The following is an 18932-nucleotide window of genomic DNA, read 5'->3' as shown; positions in this document are numbered from 1 at the left end:
TGGACATTTCCATCCGACTCTACCTAGGCCAATCAACAAGTGCTTAATATTTTATTTCTCCGTTCATTTACCAGCTTTGGGCCGTCTCCAGCGGCGCAAAAAATAACGTTTATGGCCTTGTCGGGTGGGCCACTGAGCCAGATACAACTGCAGATACTCGTAGATATACAGATACAAATTGTGCCTGCCCGCATTTGGGGCGTTTTCATTTGGTTTTGGCCGAAATTCGTTTAAATGTCTTGAAATTCGGTTCGTTTTCGCTGGCCAGTTGAGTTTGTTCCTTTTGCCAGGCATTTTGGGCAAATATTTTAATTAGTTTTGTTCAGAAACGCCACCTCCTAACTGGATTTCCCTATATATTTGGTCTGGGAATGGATACGATCAAGATTTTGCTCAGGTGAGCTATATATCTAGTTGATCGATGGGACCTGCAGCGTTGCTTTCTCATTAGCGGCTCATTAGGTAGGCCAATTGACGCCTCCTCGGCCGCAAACCAAATCGCTCAACACGGGAAGCTCGTTATTAAGCTGGCCCCGACCAACTGATTACAATGCGCAGCCAATCGCCAAGACAATCGCCCCAACTGGCCGGCCGCAGCAATTATTTGCACGCGAATAAACAATTCAAAACATCTCTGGGCGTTTATCACTGCCTCTCGACTCGGCCGGATCGGATCGACTGGCCATTTTCCAGGCCTGTTGGCGTTTAATTTTACGGCTTTATTAGCAGCAGGGCCATCGGTGGACCGGCCAACGTGGGTAATTTGACGGCCCCCAGGGCTACCACCTGCATTCAGCTCGTTGAGCTTGAGCTACTGTCGGCGTCGTCCCGATGTGTCGGCCAATATGAGAGGATTCCTCTACAGGCGGAAGACTGGGAGGTCTTTGATGTGCTCGGAATTTAATTGGTTAAATGGCACTTATCGTTTTTGCGGAATATCTAAGTAAAATGTTTCCAAATTTTTGTTGCTTTGTTGTATTCGAAACCGACGTTTTCAGGTTAGCGACTGAGTTTTGAATCATAATTTATCATTTGGTGTTTTTTTCTACATTTTGCTTAAACAGTTTGCACACAGTATAAAAAAATAATAATTTATGTTATTTATATTCAAAGGGCAGAGACATCAAACACTCAACTTAAACTAACAGTCCATCATTTGTTTATGTTTGGGAAAGATCTGAGTAAAGTGTTTCCGAATGTTCATGACTACATTGTATATTGATTATTTTCTGCTTAAAAAGTGTGCATATAATAATTGTTCATACATCAGTATTTTTTAGTTAACATACCTTATTTGTTTACAAAATATGCAGACACTCTAGTGCTAAGTAAAGAGATTTCATTCTCTCAACATAATCAAACACAACAACATTTACTTGTTTGTTCATTATATTGAACGCCAGGACTCTCGGAACTTTGACATCTTCGAAGTTGCTTTCAGGTCAGTCAACCCTAACCTTTTTTGTTTAATATTACCTGTGCATAAATTTTATCAATCACGTTAAATCTCTGGCCATTTGTTCGGAACTTCTTTGTCAGTAACTTCCTCATGTACTCCTTCTAAATGTCTTTATTCTCCCGCCACTTGTTGCTTTTGATTTATGCCCGCAATTTGCGTTATATAAAACACGTATTTATGCGGTTTGAATCATAAGAGCGGCTTACGGAATGTTATCCCAGATTATGAGCGGGAACTGAATCGGAAAATGCGAATGGACAAACATTTAGTTTGCAGCTTAATGATCAGTCGTTGACTTGGTTACTTTATGCTATGCGCCAGCACCGAACAACATTCAATAATAATAATAATAATAATGATAGCAACTGTAGTCGCATCGCTCTGTGATTTTATGGCTAAAAGTACGAAAGTGGACAGTTCTGCGTTGACTCGAGAAGAGGACCAAAAACCGGACTTGATTCTTACCACAGCAGGCATTTGGGATTGGCTGGGCGTGCGTGTAGCATTAATGTCGAGCTGTCAGGCCAACAAGACAGGCCCAAAGTCTAGAGACAATGTTGCCCTAGACGACAGCCCAACCACTTCCCTTCAGATTTCCCAGGTTAGTCCACTCTCATCACGCTAACTGCCATTTACACCTAAAACCGCAATCAAACTGACATCAATTTCTATACTAATTTGGAAAAGAAATGCGGGAGGAATAAAATGTTATGTCTGACAATGAGGTATTCATGGTACCCTGGAATACTATTATAGGCTGGTGTAAGTTGACTTTTGATACGACTTGTATTTCTATTATCTTAAACTCTCTTTATAGCTATAGTACAACTATTTTGAAAAATTTGTCAATATTTATTATTATTTATTATTTAATTCATTTTATTTAATTAATTTATTTCTAGAAACTTGTTGGCTCATTAAAGCGTTTGAATATACCTTGCTAATACCCTAAACTTTGATCCGATAATTAAAATTAAGACATCGTCAAATGGGCAAGATGCCTTTCCAAAACTTCATTGTGTAGCATTTACCATTTTGATGGTTCCAACACTTTTATGGGCCTTGCCTAAAGGTTTTCAATACAGATAGATCGTTAATTTCTCTCTGTTTTTTTCTGGGGATCTCCACCGATCAACAAAATACCAGAAAAACGTTTTTGTGTTCCCTGCCATATGGATCTATAAAAATTCCGATTTATAATATGCAAATTAAGGTAATTCGCATGGGCATAAAAAATGGGCAGGAGACAAATGAAAAGAGTTAAGGAAATCGTAGGGCAGACGCCGCAATTAATAACTATTTCGCGATAATATCGATCAGCGATAGTAAACTTTATCGCCGGATTGTAAAAAATCAACTGTGTTATTGGATCAATTATTCAGACAAGAAAGTTGGGAATGGCTATCGACTCTAATGAACACATTACATAAAATGTTGAGTTTTATGCCCCACTTTGAGAGCCGGGAATTTTTCTTTTTATTTTTATTTACTGGACGCGCCAATTAGAAGGGCTTGGACTCGGAGACACGGAGACTCGGTTTTAATGGCAATGGGCCAAGCCATGTCTGGGCTTTGGTTTTATTGTCTAGCTACTGATCTGTATCTGTTATATTACTCATGTTACCGTCGAGGAACGGCAAAAGAAATGTGGCAGCTCCTCATCAACCCGGTCATTACTTGATTAAGTTCATTTCGCGGCCCAGTTCGGTACTGTTGGTTCTCTGAATTGCTGTTGTGGAAAACCGATACAGGTAAGCGATACTCCCCGATTTTTCCTACCCAATAATGCGTGGCGTGTGTGACAAGTTGCAGTTGAGCTACCAAAGCTTCATAAATCGCTGGCTTATGGTGTATAGCATTTCCACCTGTTCGAAATGCTCGATAATTCACTACTTAATTGCATTCCAAAAATTATTTGACTGACTTATACAGAAGGAGTTATGAGCATAAACGAATCGAATTTCAAACAAACATCCTGACTCAAACGGGGAAATCTTTGATCTTGGCTGCTGTCTCACCTCATCAATCAATGCTCGTAAACCGAAATCGAAAATCTATTTTTGCTAATATCGCATAATCTTGATTACTCATTTCCGGCGCACATCTCGAAACTTTATTGTCACAGGCAATTGCAAGAGAGCAGAGATCGTGAAGTCAACTTGTGGGTACTCTACCGACCAGATTCATCATTAATTCTTTCTACTTCAGTGCATTCATCCGTTAGATGATTTTTTAAGACAAAAGTATCTTAAGAAAGCGAAAAAAAAGTCAAAAAATTGCGCTCAGTCATTATGCCAAGGAGAGACCTGATTCAGAAACACAGACAGACGGAGGCCCACGGACCGTCAAGTACTCAATAATTCACAAAAAAAAATATGAAAAAACCCCAGTGCTGGAAATAAAATGATCAATACGAGAGTCGTTTATACAAGAGGGGGCCAAGCACGGTGGATCGACAAGTAAAAGAGCAAAACGCAACAACGAGAAATTGAAAAGCCACAAGTCATCTCAGCTGGTGGCTTAAAAGGCGCGTGCTAAGCCATTCATATTCATAAAAAGAGCCACAGCGAGAGACCCCAGAGCAAGTCGAGCTAAGCTAAAAAAGTGAAAAAAAAACTAAAATACAAAAAAAGGATTGGCCAGACTTGGACGGCGGGTGGATGAGGGTGTGAATCTGAGGCAGCAGCATCAGCAGCAGCAGCTTCAGATCAGGCAAAAAACTGGACTGAAGAACCCAATGAAAGCAAACGGACCTCAGGAGACAGACAAGTCAGTTGGGGATAGCGGGATCACGAGGGGAGTTCGAAAGACCCACGACCGAAGACCCAAAGACTGAATGTCGGCTACGGTTCCGCAATGTCGCCGGGCGACAGCATCAACATCAACTCAACATGCCTCTATATACTATACTGTAGAAAGCAACTCACGGCACAGAGCAAAACAGAAAGGGAAGGAAAAATATATTAGAGCTCTTTTACTCTTCTCATAATATCATTATTTTGAAATTATTTAATATTATTTAGTATCCCTTATTTTTTTATATTGTTTTATTTTTAATTTTTTTTTGTTGGGCTTTTACATTACCTGAATGATCAGATACACTGCCAGTAATTATTAAGATAAATATTTATATTATTTGCTGAATCTAAAATTTGCTTATGATCTACATGTATACCCAATCGAGGATTTTAGAACACAGCTTTCTGAATGAGATATAAAAAGACCTTTCAAAAGTATCAACCAAAATAGATGTAACAAGCTTTTAAATGTATTTAAAGTTTTCTTTTGTAATCACATCGTCTTTTATAATTTAGATTATGGTAGAGTCAATTATAGTTCTTCTCTTAGTTATTCATAGTTTTTAAGCCATCTTATTAAAGCTCCATAATTCGAAACACGTATTAAGGGTATTCAAGACTCTGACAAATGTGGTTTTCCCTTTCATATTTGTTTCTGTTTGCCTTTTTAGGGATGGGCATATCCGATTTTTTGTTACAGCTAATACTTTACGGACGGACTGCGTCTGTTCGGCTGTGTTGTTGTGGCTGTTGCCGTTGATGTTTATACCCTTGCAGAGGGTATTATAATTTCAGTCAGAAGTTTGCAACGCAGTGAAGGAGACATCTCCGACCCTATAAAGTATATATATTCTTGATCAGCATCACTAGGCGAGTCGATCTAGCCATGTCCGTCTGTCCGTCCGTCTGTCCGTCTGTCCGTCTGTCCGTCTGTCCGTCTGTCCGTCTGTCCGTCTGTCCGTCCGTTTATATGCAAACTAGTCTCTCAGTTTTAAAGCTATCTGCATGAAACTTTCCCAAAAGTTGTCTTTCTATTGCAGGTAGTATATAAGTCGGAACGAGCCGGATCGGACGACTATAGCATATAGCTCCCATAGGAACAATCGGAAAAATAAATGAAAAAAAATTATAACTTTGCTGTTTTTTAATTTTTTGTTTAGTTCTTCGACATTTAGTAATGGTTAAATATTTCCGATTTACGGTTTAAATTTCATCAAAATCGGACGACTATAGCATAAAGCTCCCATAGGAACAATCGGAAAAATAAATGAAAAAAATTATAACTTTGCTGTTTTTCAATTTTTTGTTTAGTTCTTCGACATTTAGTAATGGTTAAATATTTCCGATTTACGGTTTAAATTTCATCAAAATCGGACGACTATAGCATATAGCTCCCATAGGAACAATCGGAAAAATAAATGAAAAAAAATTATAACTTTTCTGTTTTTTATTTTTTTGTTTTGTTCTTCGACATTTAGTAATGGTTAAATATTTCCGATTTACGGTTTAAATTTCATCAAAGTCGGACGACTATATCATATAGCTCTCATAGGAACAATCGGAAAAATAAATGAAAAAAATTATAACTTTTCTGTTTTTTAATTTTATGTTTAGTTCTTCGACATATAGCAATGGTTAAATATTTCAGAATTATGGTTTAAATTTTATCAAAATCGGTCGTCTATATCATATAGCTCCCTTAAAAATAATAAAAATATATAAAATAACTATCAAATAATTGAGCTGCAAATCATCATAGCTTCAATGTTTTTAAACATATACGAAAGTAAATCATAATTTTAATGTTTTCAAAAATGTTTAATTCTTGCAATAGCTGCAAGGGTATATGAACTTCGGCTTGCCGAAGTTTGCTTTCTTTCTTGTTTTATCTTGTAGTCAGTCAGTCACAGTTGTTGTTGTCATGGCTGTGGTTGCCATGGTTGTTGTGTGTCCCGATGTTTTTGAATTACCTTTGGCTGGGCTTTTGGCGTTTGGTTTCTATAGACTGGCTGTGTGATTTACCAGTTTGATTGATTGGATTAGGTACTTATGTTATTAATTTACTTCTATTTATATACAAGCCCGTTGGACAAAGGCCTTTCTCGAGGGCTTTTGCCCCTGTCCCCGTGCTCCTCAAACAAATTTTTAATTTTCATTCAGAACTCAGAGACAATCGATGGCATCCAATCCATGAATGGTGAATAGATAGATGCTCTCGGCCTGACAAATTGTGAACTGAGCTGAGCCGAGTACAGTTGACTTGAGCTCGTCGATTAATGCTTCATTTCCGGCCAACAAGCCGCACTGATGAGATCGGTCCGCAGCTAATTTATTCCGTTTTCCATGTCAAGTGTAAAGAAATTAATATTTCAGTCAGTTGGTTTGACTCTTATCAGCACCCAATCATGTTGTGGCATCTTCTCCACGAAATAAAACCCATCAAAGACCAATCAAACAATCAAACAATCAAATCGTTTTCAACACTTTAGCATAATTGTAATTTATTTTGCCGCACAGATGGCATTTGCATTAATCGATTTTTTCGGCATTTTTGCGATAAGCATCTCGTTGGAGACGAGATCGAGATTTTCATTTTCATTAATTGAGGCAAAGAAACGGTACAGCCAACCACCAGCCGATCAGATCTCGTGTGCTGCGGCAACAAAATCGCTGATATGCATCGCCATGGACAGAAAACACATCGAGAAAAGAAATCAACAGATGATCGCACTCGGCTGGTGGTCCCTCTTCTTTTGGACTGGTAAAAATGTCAAACTTCTTCGGGCCCGAGGCCTCATTAGCGTGGCAAGTGTGGAGCAGTGTCAGCCTGCGACATCGACGCCTGGTCAGGTGTAAATGTAAATAATCTTGGCCACGTTGACACTGCACTAGACTGCACCACATGAGGGCGAGGGAAACCTAGTCAGCCAACGGTGTCTCTGCCGGCCAGCCATAAAATGTCGGATTTTTAATTAATTTTCGTTTGGTATTTTACAAATGTTTCTTTTTCAACGAAGCTATCTTTGGCCAAAGATCTGAAGTCAGAAATTGATTTTGTCCCAAGAGATTGATGCAGAAAAGGATTTTTATTTTATTTGCTTTCAAAAGTCAATATCATTTTATTTTATGCATCGCTGATAAGAAGGCTCAAATTTTTAAAATCTATTGTGAACATTGGAATACTAAAATCAAGAAATTTAAAATGTAGTATACTTATGGTATGTAATTGTTATAGTTTTTGCTTTTTTTTTGCATGCGTACAAACGGAAGCTTTTTAGTTTCGAAAATAAATTAAGTTGCTTGCAAAAAATAAGTTATAATAAAAATTAAGAACTGATCCGGGACCATTGTAAAGCGTGTCAAGCTTAAGCCATTAACTTGCTGAAATGATGTATCCCACAAGATACCTACTTTCGATGCGCTGGTAATGAACTCAACCTGGCTTAAAGGCAAAAAGTAAGACTGTGGCGGAATGGCAAGAAAACACAAGCAGACGCTTTGGAGCGTTGCAAATGCGTTTTTCCCATTTTGTTACCTGCCTTGGTGACGTGTCGGGATGTCGGCCACACTGTTTCCTCCGTTGCCAGTTGCCAGTTATTGCCTTTAGGCGTCACTCCTTTGGGAATCAACATCAACATCAGTTGCAGCAACAGCAGCACCCATCGCAACATGTCTGGATCTCTGGGCTGGGCCAAACCCTTTTTCTATTTCCGCTTGGATCTTTTTGGGATCCACAAAGATGGCAGTTGAGCCCTTCCTATCTGATTGTTGTAATCGAAAACATAGGACTTTTTGGTCGGAACTTGATTGGAGTACAGCAGAAAGGAAGTCAAAGATGATAATCTTTCACTTTAAGAATGGATCATGTGAGTTTTTGAATTTGAGAAGTAAATAATACCTCTTTGAATGTAAAGTTCCAAACGCAAAGCCTTGACTTGGAACAATTTTATTACTTAAACTTACGAAGGTAAAAAAACAAATAAGTATAAAATAATAAATACATCAATTGTAAGAAAAATAGAGCTTAACGTGCTTCAGTTACTTGTTTGTAATGATACGTTAATTAAAGTATGTAAGTACTGCAATCAAATAAAATGTAGCTAATTTATAAAATTGCCTAAAAGTAAATCAGATTTAAGTTAAAAACAAGAAAGAAAGCAAACTTCGGCAAGCCGAAGTTCATATACCCTTGCAGCTATTGCAAGAATTAAACATTTTTGAAAACATTAAAATTATGATTTACTTTCGTATATGTTTAAAAACATTGAAGCTATGATGATTTGCAGCTCAATTATTTGATAGTTATTTTATATATTTTTATTATTTTTAAGGGAGCTATATGATATAGACGACCGATTTTGATAAAATTTAAACCATAACTCTGAAATATTTAACCATTGCTATATGTCGAAGAACTAAACATAAAATTAAAAAACAGAAAAGTTATAATTTTTTTCATTTATTTTTCCGATTGTTCCTATGAGAGCTATATGATATAGTCGTCCGACTTTGATGAAATTTAAACCGTAAATCGGAAATATTTAACCATTACTAAATGTCGAAGAACAAAACAAAAAAATAAAAAACAGAAAAGTTATAATTTTTTTCATTTATTTTTCCGATTGTTCCTATGGGAGCTATATGCTATAGTCGTCCGATTTTGATGAAATTTAAACCGTAAATCGGAAATATTTAACCATTACTAAATGTCGAAGAACTAAACAAAAAATTGAAAAACAGCAAAGTTATAATTTTTTTCATTTATTTTTCCGATTGTTCCTATGGGAGCTTTATGCTATAGTCGTCCGATTTTGATGAAATTTAAACCGTAAATCGGAAATATTTAACCATTACTAAATGTCGAAGAACTAAACAAAAAATTAAAAAACAGCAAAGTTATAATTTTTTTTCATTTATTTTTCCGATTGTTCCTATGGGAGCTATATGCTATAGTCGTCCGATCCGGCTCGTTCCGACTTATATACTACCTGCAATAGAAAGACAACTTTTGGGAAAGTTTCATGCAGATAGCTTTAAAACTGAGAGACTAGTTTGCATATAAACGGACGGACAGACGGACAGACGGACAGACGGACAGACGGACAGACGGACGGACAGACGGACATGGCTAGATCGACTCGCCTAGTGATGCTGATCAAGAATATATATACTTTATAGGGTCGGAGATGTCTCCTTCACTGCGTTGCAAACTTCTGACTGAAATTATAATACCCTCTGCAAGGGTATAATTAAGGAACAAGTGCTTACAGCCTTTGGGATAAACATATTGTGAAACAATCCACTGATTGCAAAACATGACTATTAAGTTGATCGATATATTAATAATGGAACAAAATACATATAAAAGAATGCAATAACCAAGTTATCCTTTAAGGATTATTTTATCCCCACCTTTGTTTTAGCTTTTGCTAACCAAAAATTTGTAAATGAGAGCTTAAAACGGGCATAAAATTAAGGGAACAACGCAAGAAAATGAAAATCGGCACACGACGGTCGTAAAGTAAATGATCGGTTCAACCAGGGACTTGGTTCCACTGGTCAGCCAATTCCTCAGGTAGTACCCCTCCAGCCAAAAGACCAAATCTTAGACCCTTTTGCGTGTCTCGCTTTGGTGACATTCTCGTTGTTGAATTGTTGTTATGGCTTTTCGCTGTTCTTGTTGCTTTTGTTGCCGCGTGTCATTTTCGAAATTATATGTCACACTTTTGGCGTTAAAACAGGCACACGACCGACCAGAGAGTCCGACCGACCCGTTTCAGAGTCCTGATTTTTATTGTCATGTTTTGATCTTTTCTTATTTTTCCACCACTCTGACTGCGTTGGTTTTTATATTGTTTTTCATTTTGTTCTGTTTTTTTTTTTGCTGTCGCCCTGCTGGCTTGTTGAGGATGGAATCGGAAACGGAGTTGGAGTTGAACCTGAAAGTCAAGGAATGCGCATAAAAGTTTTTATGTTGTCAGCCAAGTTAAGACGACGGCTGTTGCTGTTCAGGCCAGTTCAGGTCGAGATGGAAATGGTACTTACTCTCGGCACAACTCAATTGAACCGTTAAATATACACATATTCAGAGAAATCATTATCGAAGACAATGGAATCATAAATTCTTTCGTCCACTTGTTGCATTTATTTCGTTACATTTTTCCTCTTGTTTCCCAGTGGCCAGTGAAGCGTTTAATTTGAAATTTGTCCCGAACGAAAGGCAGTTAATCAAAGTCTGTAAACTTGATGTGTGTGGGTGGTCTACGTTGCCTTTGGTTTTTGCCCCTTTAAGATGTCCATCAATTTGCATCATTTTGTGGCTCACAATTTGACATTTATATGAAGATCGCCCCCATATTTGAACTAGGAAAAGGCTTTTTGTTTATGCTGGTAGCTTTTGTTAACCCCAAAACATTTAGATATGCAGTAAAGAAATCGCCTTGATTTCATTTCGTTGTTGTTTTGTCGACAACTCGTTAAAGTTGTCAATAAGTGCACCATTTTCGGCTTCTTATCGGCAAAGACAAAAGATATGCACACAAGTCCCGAGAAATTTAAACCTTAGCCAAAGTAAACTCAGCTCTCAACAATTTAAATGCTAATTTACCAATGCGGGAACTTCGTTTTGTTTGGGTATGTTGTGATAATTACCTCAAGTTTTTATACCCTTGCAGAGGGTATTATAATTTCAGTCAGAAGTTTGCAACGCAGTGAAGGAGACATCTCCGACCCTATAAAGTATATATATTCTTGATCAGCATCACTAGGCGAGTCGATCTAGCCATGTCCGTCTGTCCGTCCGTCTGTCCGTCTGTCCGTCTGTCCGTCTGTCCGTCTGTCCGTCTGTCCGTCCGTTTATATGCAAACTAGTCTCTCAGTTTTAAAGCTATTTGCATGAAACTTTCCCAAAAGTTGTCTTTCTATTGCAGGTAGTATATAAGTCGGAACGAGCCGGATCGGACGACTATAGCATATAGCTCCCATAGGAACAATCGGAAAAATAAATGAAAAAAAATTATAACTTTGCTGTTTTTTAATTTTTTGTTTAGTTCTTCGACATTTAGTAATGGTTAAATATTTCCGATTTACGGTTTAAATTTCATCAAAATCGGACGACTATAGCATAAAGCTCCCATAGGAACAATCGGAAAAATAAATGAAAAAAATTATAACTTTGCTGTTTTTCAATTTTTTGTTTAGTTCTTCGACATTTAGTAATGGTTAAATATTTCCGATTTACGGTTTAAATTTCATCAAAATCGGACGACTATAGCATATAGCTCCCATAGGAACAATCGGAAAAATAAATGAAAAAAATTATAACTTTTCTGTTTTTTATTTTTTTGTTTTGTTCTTCGACATTTAGTAATGGTTAAATATTTCCGATTTACGGTTTAAATTTCATCAAAGTCGGACGACTATATCATATAGCTCTCATAGGAACAATCGGAAAAATAAATGAAAAAAATTATAACTTTTCTGTTTTTTAATTTTATGTTTAGTTCTTCGACATATAGCAATGGTTAAATATTTCAGAATTATGGTTTAAATTTTATCAAAATCGGTCGTCTATATCATATAGCTCCCTTAAAAATAATAAAAATATATAAAATAACTATCAAATAATTGAGCTGCAAATCATCATAGCTTCAATGTTTTTAAACATATACGAAAGTAAATCATAATTTTAATGTTTTCAAAAATGTTTAATTCTTGCAATAGCTGCAAGGGTATATGAACTTCGGCTTGCCGAAGTTTGCTTTCTTTCTTGTTTTTATTTATATTTCTTTAGATAGTGCTCTTTTACGCGGAGGGAGAGCGAGTTTTGTTATCTATGAGCTTTTACATTAAATACCGTTGGAGGAATTTGTAAAGAAATGCTAATTTTCCGTCGCGTGTGTGGTCTCCCCAGCAAACTAATTGGTTTTAACGTATCAAAAAACGAAGACCCAGGCCCGAAAATAAATTTCATCCTAAATGGTAGATAAGTGTAAGTAGCTCTGAAACAGCCAAACGAGGAGGTGAAATTGGGACTTCGGTCGGCGACTGAGTAGAGCTGCTCTGGGCCAGTCCTAAGCAAGTTATTAGAATTCTTGACACCTGGCCCAGCAACAAATTTACATGGCAACCAATAATTGAACAGCAATTTTCCATTTTCGCCACAAATTGCCAAGGACGTGAGGCATATTAAAGGGGCGGCGAAGAGGTGCAGGGGGTAAAACTAAATTGATTTTTACACTTGTGGATTGTTGAGTGTGTGTGCAGTTTGAAAAATTTATTGGTTATTCTATTATAATGGAAAGAATAAAAATTATTAATTAGGAGAAGGAAACAATATTTATTAATAATGTTAATTTTACAGTTTAATTTTTTGGTTTTAAATTATTTTGTAATATTATCATACATCCTAGATAATGTAATTATAAAATATAAAAGAGTTCTAAAGGTAAAATTCAAGGTTAAATGTTGTTAGGGTCATTTTAAGCCACGACTCACTTAAATACATAATTTAAGGCTGGCTGTTTCCTATCTCTTACGAAATAGGGTAAAGTAAAGTAATTTTTTCAAGTGCATGGGTATGCAGAATTAACTTTTGCCTAAGGACACACACCGAGAGTGGCTCGAGTTAAAGTCAAGCCAGATTAGCAGTGACCAACACATGTTGCTGCTGTTGCCGCTGTGGCCGCTGTGGCAAGTTATGTTGCTGGTCCTTTTGTTGCTGCTGCTGCTCATCAAGGAACGACGCACGCAAGTTGTAGCTACAAGTTGTACATGGTAGCCGCCAAACCAAAGGGACAGGGACAAGGATTCCGCTCCAAGCGGCCATCATCCACATTCCCAGTGCTCTGTTCAACGGCATGTTGAAATTTTAATTGAACCAGCCATTAATTAATTTTAACGCAAAGGGATTCGGTTGGCCTTCAAAGATGATTTTCGGTTTAGCGAGCTTGAATGATATTGGATTTTCTAGCTGATCACTTCTACAAACAACAAAATGTTAGCACAAATAATATTTCATATAAGATTTATGGAATCCTAAGCGTTATCCCACAACAAGAAGTAGAATCATGCCTAGAATAGGTTATGACTTCACATAAATTTGTTTTGATAAACTTTTATTATTAAACTGTCCTTTTTTTTAGAGACAAGCACATACAATTGATATTTAGTTATTGTATTATATTTTTTTTAAGAAAATGTAGTCAATTAAAACTTTTTAACTTTAAAATGCAATTATTTTAATTTTTTTTTAACAAATGAAATCATTGAAATCCTTTATTTCTCGCCTAGCTTTTAGAGCAAGGGTGCTATCACTAAATTACTATCACTTATGGCCGATCTGCTTTTCTTTCCTTTCTTACTTGAATGCAAATCCAAATCGAGCGGCAATAATTTCATGATTGATGGCCGCGTAGTTCAGTTAACGGCGGCCGTTGATCGGCGATCGCGGATCGGAGATCGTAGTCGTTCGATCCAGGCGATCTGAGCGATCAACCGTTGGCAGACTTTCGCATAAATAATAATAGACTTCTGGACCAGTTGTGCTAACATGGCTTGTGGTTAGCGTAATAATTCATCGGCTTCTGCAATGGGGGCCATCATTAGGCAGTCGAAACGGCTACTGAATTTGCGATCGGCCCGATCGACCGAAAATATAAATCGCCAGGTAAAGACTCATCATCGATATTTGAGAGATTGAGGAAGCACCTGAAGATGAGTTGTATTACCAATGTTCGGGTACATCTGTAAATTTGGGGCGTGTCATTAGATCGGGTGGGGAGTTTGGTCTATGCAATCATGATAATCAACATTAATTGTGAATCAATAAATGCACGCCTTGCTTTGGCCACTCGAAGGGGCGGTGGGGGCGTGGCTCGGGCTTAGGTAATTGGCTCAAACGTGAGCAGAACACGTTGCCAAGTTTGTTTAAAAAACTATTAATTAGTGAGCATAATTGCCGTAGCCAGATTTAAGATTAATTGGAATATGAAGATATGGCCAAACGATTTCCATGTGACAATCATTGGAAAAGTCTGAGGCGGTTTTCTTCGTTGGTCATAAATTTAAAAGCATATGCTTATATATTATAGTGATAACAGCGTGACCTAAATTGGCACTTGAATTTTAAAGAAAATTTAAACATTAATATGTATCTCTTAACAAAGAAATTAACCATAAATATTTGTTTATGATAAACAAAATCATAACATTATGTCAATATACCATTGAAAATGTTTTTAATAAATAAAGAAATATTAAGATAAGTATAACCAAAACAGACGAGTAATGCTTAAAACACTTAGAAAACTGAATTTAAGTGTCCTGTTTGGCCAATATCGTTAGCTTAGCCCACTAGACCATCTCTAGCTCTGGGAAATCACCAGGCAGGTATTGTTAATTACCGGGGAGCGAGGCGATAGCGAGATGGAGTGAAAAGTCGGGGGACCCATGACGATGTGCTGCGGTTTGCAGGCGGCTGAAACGATAGACAAATTTAATTGATGTCTGCGACGCGACTTGCGATATGTCAGCTATCTATTTAATGCTTCGATTTTAATTCTGTGCCACTTCCTGTCACTTTGCAATAATTACCCAAAGGAGCAGCCAACTTCGTAGTGCCAAAGCAACGAAGAGAGAGCTAGGAACTCCACTAATATATATGTACAGCAATGTTGGGCATTTCTTTTATGGGAAATTATTGCTATTTTTAATGCAAATGCGCTAATTACAAACACTGATAAGGCAGCCGGGACCCGAAGGCCCGGCCACTGCATTAATTAGGAATTCCAACGATCCCTGGCCAGGAGCACTGTGCTGTCGGCTTAGCCTTTTGCCAGCCTTTTCATTTCCGACTTTTGAAGACATTTTAAAAGGCAGAAAAATGCTAAAATATTTATTTTGGAAATTTGAAAAAATATTTTTTATTTGCGCAATTAATAATCTGTAATTTTGAATTGATTGAATATTTCGTTCTGTATCATTAAGAGGGAAACAAATTATGTTAAAAAGGCTTTAAATTAAGACATAAAAACTATTGTTATTTATTAATTTCCTTTATTACTGATCAATAAATAGTTGTAGTATTATTACATTTTTGTCTGGGAAATTGCCATCTCTGCAGAAGGGTCTACAAGTCCGCTAGTTCAGTATCGAGTGTCCAGCGGCGCCGTTGGCCAAATGCAAAACACCCGCGGCACAATGCTCTGTGACAAAGTGGCACGCTTCCGCAAAGTGTCTCCAAAGTGGTTCGAGTTCAGACCATTCGAGTTCTGCGGCATGTTGCCTCAAAAATGTGCACTAGAGAGTAGAAGCAAAAGGAAAAAACCGAAAAGAAATTAAATTGATCTAGTTTCTTTATGGCCAAGAAAGCTTCTGTGCATCGTGGAGCTCTCGGAGTCCAGGGTCTTCGCTGAAGCCGCGGAAGAGACAACGACCGATGACAACGACGACGATGAAATATGTGGCCATAGATACGCCAACCGGGGAACACTTTGGGGCAAGGTAGCCGTGTGGCTACCTGGGCCGATGGCCCCAGTGCCCGGTGCCCTTAGCGAGATGCTGCTAATGCATCGGCAGCACCCATGATGAATTAGTTTTGATTAGGCCAGATGCGGATGCAGTTGGCCCGGTGTGTGGTGTGTGTGTGTGTCGAGGCTAGCCGACTCCTGGCTCTGCCAACTTTCGCTGATCTGAGCATAATATATCAGGGCTTTTCAATTAGTCAAATGTCGCAGACAGTGCGATATGGCTGGGCTTATTAATAGCACTATGCTACTGACCACTGAGGGTCCCTAACCCCAAGTTGGCATATTTCTTAAGGGCACGCCCTGTGATCAAGAGTCTGGGAATGCGGGCTTACAGAATTTATTAGAACCTATAGGCATTAGCTATTTGTGGCATTTGTGTTGCAAGATGAAAGGATACTGCAGCGAATTCCAATGAAGAATAATGAAATGAGTACATAACAAATAAAATATTCATATTATTAGGTGCATATTAATATTAGAGCATTTTCGAAAAAACTGGATTATATATTTAATTAATGTAACCCTACTAACACCCTACTAAAGTTCCGTCTGCAATTGCTATTCAACTTTTGTTTTGAGCCGATCAGTGTGTCAGGAGCTCGTGTTGATGTCGTGTGTTGCATGCGGCATGCAAAACTTGAACTTGGCTTAACTGCTGGCAATTCTATTTATTTACGAAATAAATCACTAACGGCAACTCATTAGCAGTTAAGCAAAGATATTAAGCCGAGGCAGTATGAAGATTGCCTGCATGACATTCCTCCGGTCCTTTTTGTGGTTTTGAAAAGTCCGGTTTCAGATAGTTTGCGGCCGGTTGTTGTCGCTGTTGTTGCTGTTGAGTGACTGTTCAGCGACACCTCGCTGGCAGATAGCTGGTCGACTTCCACATTCAAATCAACATCCACATCCACAGCCAACTCCAATTCCAAATCCAACTCCACCTCCGCCTCCAAATCGCATGACTCTCACAATATTTGTAGTCTTCGTCAGCACAGGTATCTGGGTGCCGAGCGGGATGGCGATAAGCCATATTGGCGCCCATATATTGAAGCTACCGAATGGCTAAGATGAAATGTGGCAGCTTATCAAATCGAAATCAATTTGGTGCATATCGGGCATGCCATCTAAACACCTAAACATGTCAAATAGGCGCATTTAAGACGACAACTACACATGTGGCTATGCCTGCCCAGTCTGCCGACAGTTCATCACCTGCTGGCCAAGGATATTCTCATCGGCAAGTGGATCCCAAGAATGGGGATTACTTCTGCCGCCTGCCCGGCTATTCGTATTCAGAATAATTTTGTTTGCGCCTGTCATAAGCCGAACTGGGCCCGGGTAACAACTGGCCATTGGTAGCCACAGCTCGCGGCTCAAATTGTACCGCAAGCCCACAAATCACAAGGCGAACCTGCAGCCCCAGCCCCCCATCTCGTCCGGCTCTTCCGATCTCCTCCTGCTGCTCTCGTTCGATGATGATTGCTGCGCAGACAAGAATTTCTAGTTTCGGTCAAGGCAGAACCACCACAGAACCTTAACTGTGGCAGTCGAGAGGCCGAAGACGTGGAAGCCGCAGCCGTGAAAGCATTTTGCATTTCTATGCCCTCATCGAAAGGGGATGTCGAGTTTACTGATAGCTTGGTGTAGACTACTTTCAGATTACCGTATAGAAAAACGTTTTTTCTAGAACTTATAAATGGGAAAAAATGTAATTAACTTATCGGTTAAAATTCAATACATGTGTCTAAACCAACAGTAGGTTTGTCTATACGAAATTGCTTCCGATAAGTATAAGTATGCGCCTGCAAATATGCCCTATAAAACTGTGATTAAGGGTTAACTTAAAGGTAATAATTTAGTAGAAAGTATCTTAAATATTCCATGAATTTTAAATGTGAAAACAGGAAAAGGGGGAGCTCCACTTTTCGTTTTGTTCAATTTATTAACTTTAGTAACTCTATAATTTAGTTCAGAAGCTGATCTCCAATAATTAAATGAACAGAACTTGTTGTCATTTGATACACCTGTTTGGTGTGCCCTATTTATATAAAAAACCAACTAAACTATGAAATGTCGATGAACAAGTTCGGAGTGTTTGAACTTAGTTTATATTGATTTTAAATATAATGTTTAAATATCTTGAATATCATGTTGTCATTCAAGATTGTTTGAAAATGTTGTGAAGCTGTTTGTGATGGAAGTCCTCCTTAAATGCCTAAACAAATTCAAATATTTAATGCAATTAAGTTAAATAAATTTATAAATAATTGTAGCACATAAATAATAATTTTATGGTTATTGTCTAAGCGAGAGCATCTTCTATTCTTCTGCAGCTTCCTTCGTTTAGCTTTCATTTTTGCATTTTTACGATAGAATTGCGCTCATAACTTTTGCCGCGTCTCCGACATTGGCTGCTCGTCTTTGGCAACTAGAAAAACTGAAGAATTTTAGGCCCGACATGTGCCTGTCGCTGCTGGCAGCCCAGCCGGCCTTCTTCAGCGATTTGGTGGCAACAGGTGAGCTGTGGTCCAGAGAATATTCACCAGGAAAGAACCGAGAAACCGACAAACCGAGAAACCGAGGAGTCGAGGAATCGAGCGTTTCTAGTCAGCCGACTTTCCGGGCGCGCTTTTGCTGGTGGCTGCAATCGCTTTGGAGTTTGGAACATTTCATTAGTTTTGAGTGCTGGCATATATCGTCCGTGTCGTCTTCTGCTGCTCCGCTTTGGCTATTATTTTCAATTTTATTGCGCTTTTTATTGGGGCTGCATTTCGCTATATATGGCCACGATATGGCTTATTGAAACGAATGCCTAACTAATTTATATGACCAGAACGGAACCCAATCGCCGAGTGGGGCAAGCTGAAGAAAAAGACGGGATTTATGTTAAATTTTAAATTTCGTTTCTTTAATTTCGTTTCTTTAATTTGTTCAAAAAGTGGTTTCGCCCAATTTGCATATTTTCTTGTGTTTAGCTGTATAATATGTAATTTGAATATTGTTAATTTACTTTGACATAAAATATCAACTTATGTTTAGGGATATATTTCATGTGTTAATTTATAAGAAAGAAATGATATATGAGAAGGTTGAGCTTCCCTTTTTGGATGATAGAACCAATTCGACAGACTTAGAGATCTAAACACA

This window comes from Drosophila elegans, unplaced genomic scaffold (genome assembly GCF_018152505.1).
Source record: "Drosophila elegans isolate 14027-0461.03 unplaced genomic scaffold, ASM1815250v1 contig_476, whole genome shotgun sequence".
NCBI lineage: Eukaryota > Metazoa > Arthropoda > Insecta > Diptera > Drosophilidae > Drosophila > Drosophila elegans.
Note: the sequence above shows the minus strand (reverse complement) of the source record.